General features: G+C 47.7%; 1 pseudogene; it reads right to left on the bottom strand.

The window, feature by feature from the left end:
* LOC137331155 (alpha-1,4-N-acetylglucosaminyltransferase-like) overlaps window positions 1-15,230 on the bottom strand; it is a 42,671-nt pseudogene extending 27,441 nt beyond the window's left edge.
* Window positions 15,231-16,909: the final 1,679 nt, after the last annotated feature.

Genomic DNA, 16,909 nt, shown 5'->3' with positions numbered 1-16,909 from the left:
ACCCTCCTCCTAACAACAAAATTCACCAACTTGCAAACTTACCCCGGTGTCCAGACACATGTACCTACCTTGCAGACCCCCTCAGATGTACATCTTCTGGATGGGGGCCACCGTAGCTGCAGTCATGACCTCCTCGGAGGGCGAACAGCCTCACCGGCCAAGCCTTCTACCTCTGACACGTGGAGCTCCACAACACAGTGCTGTGACACATCCACCTGCACAGCAGGAGGGAGGGCAACCGCAGAGAGAGATGCGTCGCAGAGGGCACTATCCTCGCCACAGGGTCCACAGACCGAGGCTCAGCTTCCTGGACCTCTCTAAGCAGCAGTGCACACGGAGGCTCAGAGTCACTCGACGTGTCGTCGTGGACATCTGCAGCCTCCTTCATGCCGAGCTGCTCCCGGCTGGCCCGAGCACCATCTTCTTACCTGTCGCTGTCAAAGTCACCACTGCTCTCAACAACTTCTCCTCCGTATCCTTCCAGGGTGCCACCGGGGACATCGCCGATGTCTCTCAGTCGTCTGCACAAAAGAGGCCTGCAAATACACCTACACCCACTCTGCAGTGACACAATGGGTGGCATCAGGTGTGGGTCTTCATTGTGATCCTCAGGAAAGGGTATTATTGCACAAACCAGACCAGATTCGCAAAGACGTGACAGTAGCGGTGCCAATATAATATGTAATGTGAGTTGCTCAGAAATTAAATACAAGTAAATACCATGACAAACCCTCAAACACCCTTGTGCATCCCCTTCATGCTCACGACACGTTTGTCTTACGCTGCCTACTGCACATATGTGATGCATGACCTGTGACTGCAGCACAGGTAGTGGCAGGTTGAGTGAGGCTGACCGTGAAAGAGATGCATGAGAGGGTGAGTATGAGATAGAGCCATGAGATTGTATGAGGATTGGGTTGAGTGGTAGTGGCGGGATGAGTACTGGCGAGGTGAGTCAGTGCAGGTAAGATTAGAATGAGGTTTGAGTGGGTATGAGGGGTGATGTGACAGAGTAGTGTTGGCAGTGTAGAAGGAGATGTGGGGTGGGGGCGGTGATGTGGCAGACGGAGTGTAGGGGAATGAGTAAGTGTACTCACTTTGGCTGACCTACTTAGGTCATTGCAGCGCCTCCTGCACTGTATGCAAATGCGCGATATGTTGGTGGTGCAGATGACCTCCTCTGCCACTTCGAGCCAGGCCTTCTTGGTGGCAGAGGCAGGCCGCTTCCTCCCGCCCGCCGGGGGGAAGATCTCTGTCCTCCCCCTCCTCCTCACCCCATCCAATGATACCTGGAGTGAGGCATCATTAAACTTGGGAGCAGCCTTCCCCCTGGGCTGCTCCATGCTGTAATTTTTCCTATTTCTTGCAGCATCAGTCAGTGGAGGACTGCCACTTTAAATAGAGCTGCTCCAGCTGACAGACCTTACTGCGCATGCGCAGCCCGCCCGCCGCGCAGATCAGCAGTGGGGAACCCGGAACAAGTGGTAAGTGGATCCAATCAGCCTGCGATTGCGCGCGGGGCAGACTGATTTCACCGGGAACCTTACCCACGTGAAACAATCGCCCCCCACTGCCGCGAAACCACCGCCCTGGTAATATCAGGCCCTGTCCATCTGATGGGGGAGGGACATACTCTTATCTTTCTGTGTATTTCGATTGTTCGGGTGCAGACATTGAAGATGTCTCCTCCTGTATCTGCCAATCACGAAAGTTACCTAATTGAAAAAAGCTCCTGCAATTAACATCACAGGATTAGTCTGTGTCCAGGTCCTGAGTCTTTGATTATGCCTCGGGACGTTTTGTTATCTGTTTCTGACTATTTGATCTTCAATGTGTCTGTTCACAGTTTTATTGTCTTTGCAATATTCTTAATCACTTTGCCTGATGTCAGGCACATCATTTCCTGTGGAGTACTGGTTCCCTTTGTATTCTCACAGACACAAGGCTTCGCTTTTTCGCCCCGAACCTGAAGCATTGCAGGCTGGGATACATGACTATGACTTGGTCGAGAAATCGTATTTCTTACATCTACCACAACAGAACCCCAAGAACATGCCTTAAAAACCCAAATTTGCTGCAGCTGGTCAACGAACGGTGCCCGCCGTTAGTTAGATTTGCACTTGCCCGTTTAATTTCCATGAGTCCTTGCACTGGAAGATGCTGGAAATGTGAGATGGAAACAGCGCGGTGCCCTCTACAGGGCATCTGGGATCTGTGTGAACAGGTCAAGCAATGGTCCATCTCCTTAACCAATCAGATTGAAAGACTGTGAAATGAATGAGTCTGAACCAGGAAGTGCAAGTTCGAACAGTGAATTGAATGTCACATCAGGCACAGAAAGAGAAATAAAGGGGGTGATTTTAAACCCCAAAAAACAGGTGGGTTGGCAGTGGGTGGGAGTTGAAAATAGTTGTTTTTTTGGGTCGCAACCGCAAAATTTTCAGACTTTGCATTCCCAGTGGGAAGCCTGTACTTTTACACACCGACATTAAACCCGGAAATAAAGCCGGGTTGCGGTCGTGACCCAGAAAACAACTATTTTCAACTCCCACCCGCCCCCAACCCACCCGTTCTTGGGGTTTAAAATCACCCCCAAAGAGAGAGAAAGAAAGGTTCGATTAAGAGAGACAGAAAAGCGACAGAAAGGAAAAGCTCCTGTAATTTAATTTTTTCCTTAAATTCTGCAACAACAATTAAAAGCTGAAGGAAGAGACTCCACACCAGTAATAGTTAATTTTCAGTGCCAGAGTGGTTGGTCGGCAGTAATTAACACTTACCACGCCGTTAAAAAGGGTACTTAGACCGAAATGGATAAGCCCTAACTTACTTTGTCGAGGTTAGTCCGTATCTACCGCGTAAATACAGCAACTTCACGCCATTCAATACATTTCAATGGTGAGTCAGACAGCGAGATACCGTTTTCACAAAGCTAACAGTGGAGCGGCGCATCTCAGGCAGCAACTTCCGGATTTTCGCGTTTAACTGCGCATCTGCCCTCGCCTGAAGTTGCTGTGTGATTTGAGCATAAATAACTGAGAGCGTTATTAGCCTCCCCCTTATTTTGACTGCAAATTCTGGGCCAATGTTTAAAGTAACTCGATCACAATAGAACCCCAACAACATGCCTCAAAAACACAACTTCAGAGTAAAGGTTGCTCCAATCTGCAGTAAAGTAACATTTTTATTCACACACCACAGTTACTTGGTTTTTCAAACCAAGGTGACTTGGTGTCAAATCACTATTTGTCGTTTAATTTGGAGCAATTCCATCAATTTTTTTTATTTGAGCCGAGATTTCCCAGTCCCAAGAGAAAATATTCTGATCAGAGCCTGAAATTCCTGGTGTCCATTTCGGCCAACGGAAGTGGGGCAGATTGGGCCTGGCATCCGCCTGTGACTAATGACCCAGACCCAGACCCAAATCACGGGGACACACTCATTGCAATAATTGGGGCAGGTGGCCCACATCTGTACAGGTGTATTAGAGATGTCTGTCAAGATAGCTGGCAGGAAAATCGGACGTCCTGTCCCGCTCTGATGGCAGGGACAGAGGCCCAGCACGGGCCGAAGAGAAAATGTTGTAGACATTTTGAAAAGCTCCCAAGGGAGCAAATGGCCATTTTAGTGCTGTCTTGGAGCCTTTACTCGGTCTACAGTGGAACTCAGTCCAGCTCTCGGCTGGTGAGAATTCTGATGGGCCGAATGAAGATGTAACAGATGGAATTTCCATGTTCTATCCCAAACTGTTCCCCCCCATATTGGGCAAACAGTCCACTTCATGTCCTCCCGGTCCCCAAAATTTCAAGTCGAAAGTGACTCTGAACTCTGAACTCTTCCCAGATTGAATTAAATCTCTGCATGTGGTTGGACAATACATCTGAAAGAGATAATCCATTAATGATCCACTTCCAGGAATTATTTTCTTTTTCTTATGAGAATTCATACAGTTCCAGGCATGTGCTCCATATATAGCTGAGAAGAAGCTCCTTCTCCCAGGGAACATCGTGATTTTTCCAGTTTGGAATGGGATTGGATAGAACCGCCTTGCGATCCATAAAGAGATAGCATTGCATTCTTTTCCAGTGAAGTCGGCCAATTTATTTGACTGGCACCATCGCTTCAGAACACGGGTTATCAGTTCAGGGCCTTGTTGACCCCAAATGTGTCCAACATAATGGGCCACAAAATTTTCCATGCAGTTGCGCATAAAAAGTATGGAGACCGCACCTGGAATACTGCATACAGTTTTCGTCTCCATACTTAAGAAAAGACATATTTGCTCTCGAGGCACTACAAAGAAGGTTCACTCGGTTAATCCCGGGGATGAGGGGGCGGACATATGAGGAGAGGTTGAGTCGATTGGGGCTCCACTCATTGGAGTTCAGAAGAATGAGAGGCGATCTTATTGAAATATATAAGATTGTGAAGGGGCTTGATCGGGTGGATGCGGTAAGGATGTTCCCAAGGATGGGTGAAACTAGAACTAGGGGGCATAATCTTAGAATAAGGGGCTGCTCTTTCAAAACTGAGATGAGGAGAAGCTTCTTCACTCAGAGGGTAGTAGGTCTGTGGAATTTGCTGCCCCAGGAAGCTGTGGAAGCTACATCATTAAATAAATTCAAAACAGAAATAGACAGTTTCCTAGAAGTAAAGGGAATTAGGGGTTACGGGGAGCGGGCAGGAAATTGGACATGAATTTAGATTTGAGGTTAGGATCAGATCAGCCATGATCTTATTGAATGGCGGAGCAGGCTCGAGGGGCCGACTGGCCTACTCCTGCTCCTATTTCTTATGTTCTTATGTTCTTTCATAAAATCCCGTTGCTCCATTACTGGCATAGTCTACAGGTTCTCCACAGGTAAAATTGGCAAACGGCAAAAGCTTGGGAAGGAAAAACAGAAAGACAGAGTATTATTTAAATGTGATAGATTGGGGAATGTTGATGTCCAAAGGGACCTGGGTGTCCTTGTACACCAGTCACTGAAGGCAAACATGCAGGTGCAACAAGCAGTTAGGAAGGCAAATGGTATGTTGGTCTTCATTGCAAGAGGATTTGAATATAGGAGCAGTTATACAGGGCCTTGGTGAGGCCACGCCTGGAGTATTGTGTGCAGTTTTGGTCTCCTTACCTAAGAAAGGATATACTTGCCATAGAGGGAGTGCGGCGAAGGTTCACCAGACTGTCCTTGGGATGGCAGGACTGTTGTATGAGGAGAGATTAGGTCGACTCGGCCCGTATTCACTCAAGTTTCGAAGAATGAGAGGGGATCTCATTGAAACATATAAAATTCGGACAGGGCTCGACAGACTGGATGCAGGGAGGATGTTTCCCCTGGCTGGGTGTCCAGAACGAGGGGTCACAGTCTCACGATATGGGGGAGGACATTTAGGACTGAGATGAGAAGAAATTTCTTCACTCAGAGGGTGGTGAACCTGTGGAATTCTTTACCACAGAAGGCTGTGGAGGCCAAGTCACTGAATATATTTATGAAGGAGCAAGATGGATTTCAAGACACAAAAGGCATCAAGGGGTATGGGGAGAGAGCGGGATTATGGCATTGAGATAGAGGATCAGCCATGATCATATTGAATGGTGGAGCGGCTCGAAGGGCCGAATGGCCTACTCCTGCTCCTATTTTCGATGTTTCCGTGTTTCTATGCCTCATTGATATAATGTCAGTATCCAGGTAGATGCCACCTTATTTCCACAGCAGTGCTAACCTGCAGCCATCAGCAAACACATGGATCCAAAATCATTCCAAATCTGGATTTACCTGTGATATAATGGACAGAGTAAAATGTAATCTATAATGTTCATTTTCACCATATTTAAAGTTATTTTTTCTCCAGTCTTTGTTGCCCCTCCTTAATCAAAAGACCATGGGCTTTATTTTACCACCCGCTATCGGGTGCGTTCTCGGCGGGGGGGCCCCGAAAATCGGGGAATCCCGGAGAGGGACCGGATCCCGTCTCGAACCTGCCCACTTCCGGGTTCCCCACGGACGTGCCGGCGTGCGCGCGCAGACCCCGCAGGTGGGAATCCCGCAGGCAATTAAAGCCAGCGGGATGCCACTTGTAAGTATTTATCTTGCTCGTTCAGGTCGTTCACAGGCCTGATTGAGCTGTTTTATTAGGAAGGGAGGGATTTTACCTTGAACTGAGACTGGGGGAAACTGGGGGAAACACTCTCACTTCAAACGGACGTGTTGCAGCCAGCAGCCTGTGGCAGCTGCCAAGGTGCATTCCACAGGTTGGGGGGGGGGAGACCCTTCACCAACGCAGGAGGCCACTCCGTCACACAGGGCAACGCTTGCCCTCCACCACCCTCCTCCTAGCAAGAAGATTCACCGACGTGGAACCACAACCCCAGTGCGAGGACACACTTACCGACCTAGCAGAACCCCTCAGACCTACAACTTCCAGATGGGGGCCGCCTTGACATCCTCGGAGGATGAACGGCATCACCAGCCTCAGCAGCCTCACAGGCCACGCCGTCCGCCTCAGACACGTGGAGCCCCACAACACGGTGCTGTGGCACATCCACCTGCACAGCAGGAGGGAGGGCAACCGCAGAGAGAGATGCGTCGCAGGAGGCACTACCCTCGGCACAGGGTCTACAGACCGAGGCTCAGCTTCCTGGACCTCTCTGAGGAGCAGTGCATATGGAGGCTCAGAGTCACTCGCCAGGTAGTCGCCGACATCTGCAGCCTCCTTAAAGAAGAGCTGCTCCCCGATGGACCAAGCAGCATCTTCTCACCCGTCGCCGTCAAAGTCACCACTGCCCTCAACTTCTTCGCCTCCGGATTCTTCCAGGGTGCCACAGGGGACATCACCGGGGTCTGTCAGTCGTCTGCACGCAAGTGCATAAGGCAGGTTACTGATGGGTTGTTCCACAGGGCCTCGCACTACATCAACTTCGCCATGGATGACCGCAGCCAGATGGAGAGGGCGGTTGGATTCCATGCTGTGGCCGGTTTCCCACGGGTGCAGGGTGTAATCGATTGCACCCACATAGCAATACGGGCACCTCCACATGAGCCAGGACTGTTCATCAACAGGAAGGGGTATCGCTCCATGAACGCCCAACTCATCTGTGACCACCGCCAGAGATTCCTACACGTGTGCGCCAGATACACTGGCAGCTGCCACGATGCCGTCATCCTCAGGGAGTCCACCGTCCCGCCCCTCTTCCACTCACCCAACACCGGCAACGGCTGGCTCCTCGGCGACAAGGGATATCCCGCACACGTGACTCATGACACCTCTGAGGAACCCCATCACCGAGCCGCAGCGTCGATATAATGACAGCCACATTGCTACCAGGTCTGCAATTGAGCAGGCTATAGGGGTGCTCAAGATGCGCTTCAGGTGCCTTGATCGTTCTGGGGGAGCGCTCCAATACACGCCACTCAGAGTGGGACGGATTATAGTTGTCTGCTGTGCCCTGCACAACATGGCACAACAGAGAGGGGTGCCGCTGGAGGAGGCCCCATGCACATCCGCCACCCATATTGAGGACGACGATGAGGAGCAGGAGGAGGAGGAGGAGGAGGAAGGACCCATGGGCCGAACACCGGCTCACCTGGATGCTCGTCAGGCCAGGGAGGCACTCATATGTCCACGGTTCTCCTAACATCAGACTGTCTGAGGTGTCCAGACCTCATCACGTGCACAGAGGAGCGGCCATACCAGCCCCCTCCACAGAAGAGTGGTGCCATTACTCCTGCACCCACTGTAGTGTGACCCAATGGGTGGGACCAGGTGTTCGTCGTCATGATGAGCCCCACGAAAGGGACCTATTGCACAAGCCGCTCAAGAATGGACAAGAGGTGGCAGTAGTGGTGAGAACAATTGTGTTTATTGTGTATGTGCAGTAAACGACTATAAATAAAAACATAACAAATTGTCATACACCCTGGTGCATTCCCTTTGTGTTCATAACACCTTGGCCTTACGTTTGCGGGAACCCCTACGTGGTGCTACCCCTGTGGCTCCAGCAGAGGTAGTGGCAGGTTGCTCTTGTTCGTGCCCTGACCGGGTGGATGCTTTCGGCCGACGCCCCCTGGTTTTTGGTGCCCGTGAGGGCACCTCCACAGACTGCTCCTCCTGCACCTGAGCAGGGGCAGACGCGGCCACCTGGAGAGGAGGCACCATTGCAGGTACTGGTTGAGAGGGGGGCAACGGGTGAGACGTGGGGGTACTTTGAGTAGCGTCCCCACTTCCATGTCCACGTTCACCATCTTCCCTCTCATGGCCTAGGCCCACATCACTCCTTCCACCCTGCTGGACGGCAGTTTGGATGACCTGTGTGAGACCTTGCAAGGCCACCTCTAATGTATCTGACAGCCTGTTTATGGCGGCAGAATGTTGCTCACCCTGAATCCGAACAGCCGTTGTCAGGGCCTGGATGGATTCAATGTTGAGCTGTGCGTGATGCTCGAGGGAGGCTAGCCTTTCCTCCACCGCAGACGTTCCTGCACCTACCCGCGACACTATCTTGCCGATACCCTCCTGTACTTGTGCCACCATTGCCCTCATGCAGGAGTTGGACTCCTCCATCATCTGCGCGATTGTGGAGAGTGCGCGTGGCACCTCTTCCAGTTCCTCGGCAATGTGCTGGTGCCCCTCGACGACTCTCCTTTTGACTGGTGGCCCCCTGGGTTCAGCATCTGGGTCCGGCTGAGCAGAGCCTGGAGAAGAGTGCTCCCACCGATGCGGACCCTCCGCGGCTGCCCCTGCCACCAGGGTCTGCTCATGCTCACATGTGCGCGGTGACTCACCATGTGCAATCCCAACTAATTGAGGAGGGGGACCCACCGAGGTGTGTGTATCTGCGCTGGTGGATGCTTGGCTCATATGTGACGATGGACCATCAGAGACCGGCATGTCCTCTGAGGAATCGCCCTCCACAGACACGGCGCTCGCAGACGGCCCTGCAAGAGAACAAAGGGCAATATCAGGCATGTGGACAAATAGTGAGGTGCGGCAGATGCCAAGTGATGCTAAGATCATTCGCGATCATGAGTGCTGAGTGTCAGCTTTCCGTTACCGGACGTTTCTGCAGCCCCAGCCTCGCCATCCGGCACGGACAGGCAATGCAGCGTGTGGCTGATCTCCAAGGCGTCCAGCTCTGCATGCGTTAGAACCACCTCGTGTGGCGGGCCCCCTCCGGTGCGTGCCCTTTCCCGGGCATTCTTGCATCTCTTCTCCTGTCAAGGCAAAACACAGATGCGTGATTGAGTGATGATTGCATTGTGAGACGCTTCAAGCATTGGTGTGGGTGGGTTGAGCGTGTGGGAGATGGATGGGAGGATGCGTGTGCCACATGCCCATCCCATTGTATGGGGATTGGGGTGTGTGGTAGTGTTCGAATGGGGACAGGGACGGTGGGTACGTGCAGGCACGGTGAGGATGATAGTTGAGTGGCTGTGAGGATGGATGCGGGAGCACTGTGGTGGCTGTGCAGAAGGGGTTGTGAGGTGTTTGAGGTGATGTGGAAGACGGAGTGTGGGAGAATGTGTTAGTGTACTCACTGTGCCGGACCTAGTGAGATCGTTGAATCTCTTGCGACACTGGATCCATGTTCTTGTGTTGTTGCCCCTGCTGCTAACCTCCGCGGCCACCTCCGCCCATGCCTTCCTGCTGGCAGAGGCTGGGCACTTCCTTCCATCACTGGGGAACAACGTCTCCCTCCTCCTCCTTACCCCGTCCAGCAGCAGCTGGAGTGAGTGGTCAGAAAATCGTGGGGCAGCCTTACCCCTGGGGTGCTCCATGGTGTGCTACTTCTTGTTTGCAGCAGGAGGAGCATTGGTGGACTGCCCCTTTAAATAGAGCTCCACCATCACTCAGACGTCACTGCGCATGCGCAGGCTGCCGGCGCGCAGCTGAGCAGCGGAAAACCCGTAACCACAGGTAAATGACTTCAATTATCCTGTGATCGCGCGGGGGACGCACTCATTTCACCGGGCGTGTTACCCACGCGCCCGATAGCCCCCCCGCCGAGAACCCGCAGGCCTGCTAACATCGGCTCCCATTTCTCAGTCAATAAACCCAGTTTGCAGGGGCTCCAGGTATCTCCCCAAGTCATTCAATAACCAGGGTTGTAAGAGGATTTGAATTGATTTGCTCCCCAATGGTCTCCTGCTGCATAATTATGGGTATAAATCTGTGCCTTTGCACGACATGGAACAACAGGTGATAACTAAAGTGTTTTGAAGGAATAACAAACCAGAAATATTCAAATGAAGAAAACCAGAAATATTGAAAGCATTCGATCTTTTTAAACTTCAAAGATCGTGCAATTTCTGCAATATGGAAAAGTTAACACTGGTACTTCCAATTAACAATTGGCCTCTCGCCAATGCTTTAAACTTGTTTCACACCAAAAAGGAGATTTTCATAAGCAAACTAAGTCTCATATCAAGCAAAACTTTGTGCATATCGTGAATAGAATAGCATGCTACAAGGCTAACAACTTCCCTTTAATTACGATCCTCAGTTTTACCTTTTGATTTTCAAATACTGCAAATTGGGACTCCAAAACCAACGATGAACCACATTGCTTAAGAAAATCCAATATTCACCACCACTCATTCATTCACAAACGGAAATGTCCACCGTACAGCCCAGAAATAGTAAACAACAAAACCACTTTCACTTCTCAGAGAATATTGCTTCCATTCTCATCATTTTCATATTTATTTTATGTAGACACTGCTGTTTTAAAAAGATAATTACAGTCAAACAACTCATTAAAATGTTTTCTAATAATTGGTTACCTTTTGATCTCAGTCTTTCAATGGAGTGTCTTCAAACAGTGCAAAGACATTCAAAGGTAAAAGGACGACATTACTCATTGAGGAAAGCAAAGGGATGCCTGAATACTCAGGGTGTGGATACTGTGTTAAGTTGCCACTGAATCCCTTCATGAAGTAATAAATACGTTTGTCTGGGTTTAAACGAGCAGCAGACTCCACTGAACACACCGCCAATGGTGTCGGCTCCACTTTATCAGTCGTCTCCACAAATATAATCCCAGATTTCGTGATTGGATTTGGAAGATTTGGGTCAGCTTTATTTTTCATCTGGGATATTTCAAAGATGTAGTTTTGAATATACTGATAGGTGTCTGTCTTACAGTATATGTACAGCACACTACAAATTGCAATCATGAGGATAAACAGACAGTCCTTGTACTGGTAAAGCATGGTGTGGAGCTGAGATATTTCTTCATGGGGTCCTGTGAAACATAAAGAGGAAGGAACATTTTTTAAATAATGAACTAAATACACTGCTATTGATTGTACTGAAGTTAATCAGGGTTTATTTATTTTCAAAAAAAATTAACAATCATGTCATTGTTGGCAGCAGAAATGCTGGTAAACCCGATTGTTCCAACACATAAATATAGTTCATGCAAGCTAAAAAGATTAAAGTTCAGAAACAAAAGGAACTGAAATGAATCCTACAAATATTCGGCGCTAAAATGTGCAGTAGATGCCCTGCTTCATATGATTTATGTTATAGATGTGCACATTTGTAACTAATAATGTAGAGAAAGGAGTGTCTATGGATACTATCTGTATGGACTGCCAGAAGGCCTTCAATAAAGTTCAGCACAACAGATTATTGGCTAAAATGAGATTGCACGGAATTGGAGATAGCCTTTTGAATTGTGTGGGAAATTGATTTCGAGTTAGGAGACAGAGAGTGGGGATAAAGGGTCGGTAGTCAGATTGGTGAAAAATGGTGTTCCCCAGGGATCTGTTCTCGGGTTTCAGCGTATCACCATTTTTATTTATGACTTGGATGAATGAATAGAGAGTTGTATATCCAAGTTTGTAGATGATACTAAATTAGGAGGGACAGTTAGTAGTGCAGACGGGATCAGGAAGTTGCAAAGGGACATAGACAGATTAAGTGAGTGGGCAAAACTATGGCAGATCGAGTTTAATGTGGACAAGTGCGAGGTCATCCACTTTGGACCTCAGAAAGATAAATCGGAGTATTTTCCAAATGGTGAGAAACTACGAACTGCAGAGGAGCAAAGAGATTTGTGAGTCCAAGTACACAAATCATTTAAAGCCGGTAGATGGGTTCAAAAATCAAGGCTAATAGAGTGTTGGCCTTTATCTGAAGGGGTCTGGATTAAAAAGGGAGCAAATTATGTTTCAGTTGTATATTGCATTGGACAGACCCCATCTGGAGTATTGCGTTCAGTTTTGGGCACCGCACGTCACAAAGGATATTTCGGCCTTGGAGAGGGTACAGTGCAGATTCACCAGAATGATACCAAGGCTTAGAGGGCTCAAGGTAGTGAATGGCCTACTCCTGTTCCTATGAAACAGAGCTTGGGTATGAATAATTAATTTGGCTGTTGAGAACCAAAAGTGCGAATGGGAAAAGTGATACAGGGCTAATTCCTCAGGAGCTGGTGAGAGTAATGCTGTTAATAAATAAGGCAATAATTGCTGGCTGTTGGTGCAACCCAGATGTGTTGGGGATCAATGCAGTCCCAGTTTCCTCTTTCCAAAACTTTTTTTTGTTGACTGTCCATCTAAACAGTCAGTTATTATACATATGGCTGCTTACATTAGGTACAAGTGGATAAACATGGACATGTCACTCAAGATCACGAGATAGGTTTGTATCTTTAAAATTAAAATCATGAGACAATATTAAAAATATAATATTTGAGGAATAGAAGGAATTACTTATTCATAGTAAAGTGGTAATCCCACCTTGGAGATAAGAGAGCGCTCGAAAATCAGTCAAAGTATCCAGGGTAGCTTCCTGGCAGAAATGACTGAAATTTCACGAAAAGATAAAGGAAAATTTGAACTAACACTCCAGGTTTCATGGAAGGATCGCATCGTGCATCCCGAGAGTGGAGTGAAAAAAGGAAAAAGACCAATGAAAGCCTATTGGAAGGAGGTGTTCCAAATGATATAACTATTCTAGGAAAGGACGGAAAAATCTTAGGAAAGATTCCAAGAGGAACGAAAGTAAAGAATAGTAATAGGAAATAATCCAATTGTTTAATTTACTGTATCATAGAATAACAAAATCAGAGAAAATTTACGGCACAGAAGGAAGCCATTCAGCCCATCGTGTCTGCGCCTGCCGAAAATCAGCCACCCAGCCAAATACCACTTTCCAGCACTTGGTCTGTAGCTTTGTAGGTTATGGAACTTCAGATGCATATCCAAGTACTTTTTAAATGTGATGAGGGTTTCTGCCTCTATCACCCTTTCAGGCAGTGAGTTTCAGACACCCACCACCCTCTGAGTGAAAAACATTTTCCTCGGCTCTCCTCTAATCCTTCGACCAATAATTTTAAACCTCTGCCCCCTGGTTATTGAACTCTCTGCTAAGGGAAATAGGTCCTTCCTATCCACTCTATCAAGGCACCTCATAATTTTGTACACCTCAATTAAATCACCCCTCAGCCTCCTTTGTTCCAAAGAAAACAACCCCAGCCTATCCAATCTTTCCTCAGAGCGAAAATTCTCCAGTCTTGATAACATCCTCGTGAATCTCCTCTGTACTCTCTCCAGTGCAATTGCATCCTTCCTGTAATGTGGTGACCAGAACTGTACTTAGTACTCAAGCTGTGGCCAAACCAATGTTTTATACCTTTCCAGCATAACCTCCCGGCTCTTATATTTTATGCCTCGGCTAAAAAAGGAAAATATCCCGTATGCCTTTTTAACCACCTTATCGACCTGTCCTGCTACCTTCAGGAATCTGTGGACATGCACTCCAAGGTCCCTTTGTTCCTCTGCACCTCTCAGCATCCTCCCATTTATTGTGTACTCCCTTGCCTTGTTTGCCCTCCCCAAATGCATTACCTCACACTTCTCTGGATTCAATTCCATTTGCCACTTTTCTGCCCACCTAACCAGTCCATTAATATCTTCCTACAGTCTACTGCTTTCCTCCTCACTATCAAACACAGGGCCAACTTTTTATCATCTGCAAACTTCTTAATCATGCCGTCTACATTTTAAGTCCAAATCATTAATATATGCCACAAAAAGCAAGGAACCTAGTACCGAACCCTGTGGAACCCCACTGGAAACAGCCTTCCAGTCACAAAAACACCTGTCAGTCATTACTCTTTGCTTCTTGCCACAGGCAATTTTGGATCCAACTTGCAACTTTTCCTTGGATCCCATGGGCTTGTATTTTTTTGACCTTTTCAAAAGCCTTGCTAAAATCCATGTAGACGACGTCAAATGCGCTCCCCTCATCGACCCTCCCTTACCGCCTCAAAAAATTCAACCAAGTTTGCCAGACACGACCTTCCCTTAACAAATCCATGCTGACAGTCATTGATTACTCTGCGCCTTTCTTAGTGATGGTTTATCCTGTCCCTCAGAATTGATTCCAATAATTTGCCCACCACCAAGGTTAATCTGACTGGCCTGTAATTACTCGGTCTATCCCTCTCTCCCTTTTTAAACAACGGTACAACGTTAGCAGTCCTCCAATCCTCCGGCACCATGTCTGTATCCATCGAGGATTGGAAACTGATGGTCAGAACCTCTGATATTTCCTCCCTTGCTTCTTTTAACAGCCTGGGATACATTTCATCCAGGCTTGGTGATTTATCTACTTTCAAAGATGCTAAACCCTTTAATATTTCTCTCACTATGTTTATCCCATCCAATATATCACACTCGTCCTCCTTATCTGCAATGTCTGCATCGTCCCTCTCTTTTGTGAAGACAGACACAAAGTATTCATTAAGAACCATGCCAACATCTTCCACCTCCAAACATAGCTTACCTTTTTGGTCTCTAATAGGCCCTACTCTATCCTTAGTTATCCTATTGCTCTTAATATATTTATAAAACATCTTTGAATTTTCCTTGATTTTACTTGCCAATATTTTTTCATGCCCTCTCTTTGCTTTCCTAATTTCTTCCAGTGATAACTTTCTGACTACGGCCTCCTTATTACTGAGTCCCCAATTCAGAGGAGGAGGAGAGGTCAGGCCGCAATGTTCTACAAGTGAAAGTAGAGGTTTCTGGAAAGGGACTGAGCCAAGCTCAGAGTCAAAGAGAAACCAGAAACAGCATACCACCAGACTGTGCTGAGCGAGCAGTGAGGGAAAGTTGGATGAGGTTGGTGCGAGATGCACGTCGGTTCTGGCAAAAGCCAAACAAGATGGTTTCATCCTTGCTGATGTTGAGTTGTAGAAAATTGGACCGAATCCAGAACTTCATGTCTGACAGTTAGATGGTACAGCAACAGTCTCAGTGTAGGTGGCAGTGAGATCGATTTGAGTGTCATTGGCAGTAGTAGATGCGGGTACAATTTTGTCTTTTAAAAAGTATTTGGACAGTTACATGGGTAAGATGGGTATAGAGGGATATGGGCCAAGTGCAGGCAATTGGGACTAGCTTAGTGGTATAATCTGGGCGACATGGACATGTTGGGCCGAAAGGCCTGTTTCCATGTTGTAACTTCTATGATTCTATGATTCTATCTGTAAAAGCTGACCCTCTGTTTGTGCATGATATTGCTGAGTGGTGGCAGATTGATGATTAATGGGAAGTGACGTGTAGGTACACTGTAGGGGGTGGTGGTGTGTGTCATCTTCGCCTCTGACTTCTGAGGGGTTCGAATCGCTCCCACTCCCAGGGCTCCAGACCTTGGACTTATTTGGGGGTTGTGACAAAGTGCAGCAGACAACTGGTTTTGGTGCAAGAAACTTTGACCTTTATTCAAGAGAGAAAATACAACACAACAATCTTAACACTCTAATAAAATGGGGAACACTTCGGTGCACACGAGGGAAATTACAGTAGAAAGATACCTCACCCCTCCCAATCCCACTGTACTAGCTAAGTTGGACTCTAAAGGGCCAGAGATAATGCTCACCAAACGAATCCTTGACAGTAATTCACCCAGAGGGAAGTCAGAAATAGATTGTAGAGTGGAAACTTTGCGGATCTTCGATTTTCTCCTGAGTTGGTTTTCTTTGGTCGCGGTGGCCCAATATTACCCAGCTGGTTGGTGGCAGTATTCAGTTGGTTGTTTTGTAAGGCCCTGGTTGCCTCGAGGTGTCTGATGATCACTGGGACTGTTGCTCTGGATTCTTCTTGTGTGTCGGCCTGCTTCTGGAGCTGATGACCTTCCCTGTCGAACTGCTTCCATTGTTGTTCGCTGGAAGTTGCTCTTCCTTCCAGAGACAGGCAGAACAAGACAAGCAGCCAGCAAGAACCAGAGAGAGAGAGAGAGGTTTCGAGTTTCCACTTTTATATCCCTCTCTTACAAATGGTCTTCATCGCTTTAAAAAAAACCACTTCATGTCTGTTCAAACAGTTCTTACAAAGTCCTTAAGAATCTTTGATGGCTTTTTGATGGTCCCTCATCATGTTGCAATTGCTTCTCTTGATGGGTCATTGTTAATTCCGATTTTTAGAGCTTGTCACACAAGGCTTCCTTTTGTATCCAACGTCCTATGCGTTGATGGGTTTTGCTTTAAAACAAAGGCATGGCCCCACCATGTCTGGAGCAGTTACCTCTTTCAATGGCCTGTGAGTGTCGACCACCTGCTGTAGGTTTTGCATTAAAACAAAGACACGTCTCAAGCAGTAATTCTCCCACATTCCATGTGTGTGTTGTGGATTCGTCTGGTGACCTCTCATCTATCCTTCCATCTTTGGATTTCAGTCAATGGCAAAAGTTTTTCCATACTCAGGGAAAAGGTGAATTTCTTTAGGGTTTATCTCCGAGTTTTGGGGGATCTGTGAATTTTGAGAATCTTACACTAGGAAGACAGCTAATTTGAGGAGATATGATTGCGTTGGGTAATGTCGGAGTGGTGAAGCACCATGGAAGAGAGGGGATAGAACAAAACAGAAAGACCAACAATGGAGAAGGCAGCAGTGATTTAGAT

The sequence above is a fragment of the Heptranchias perlo genome, chromosome 13 (genome assembly GCF_035084215.1).
Source record: "Heptranchias perlo isolate sHepPer1 chromosome 13, sHepPer1.hap1, whole genome shotgun sequence".
Classification (NCBI taxonomy): domain Eukaryota; kingdom Metazoa; phylum Chordata; class Chondrichthyes; order Hexanchiformes; family Hexanchidae; genus Heptranchias; species Heptranchias perlo.
Note: the sequence above shows the minus strand (reverse complement) of the source record. Positions and strands in the feature narration are given on the sequence as shown.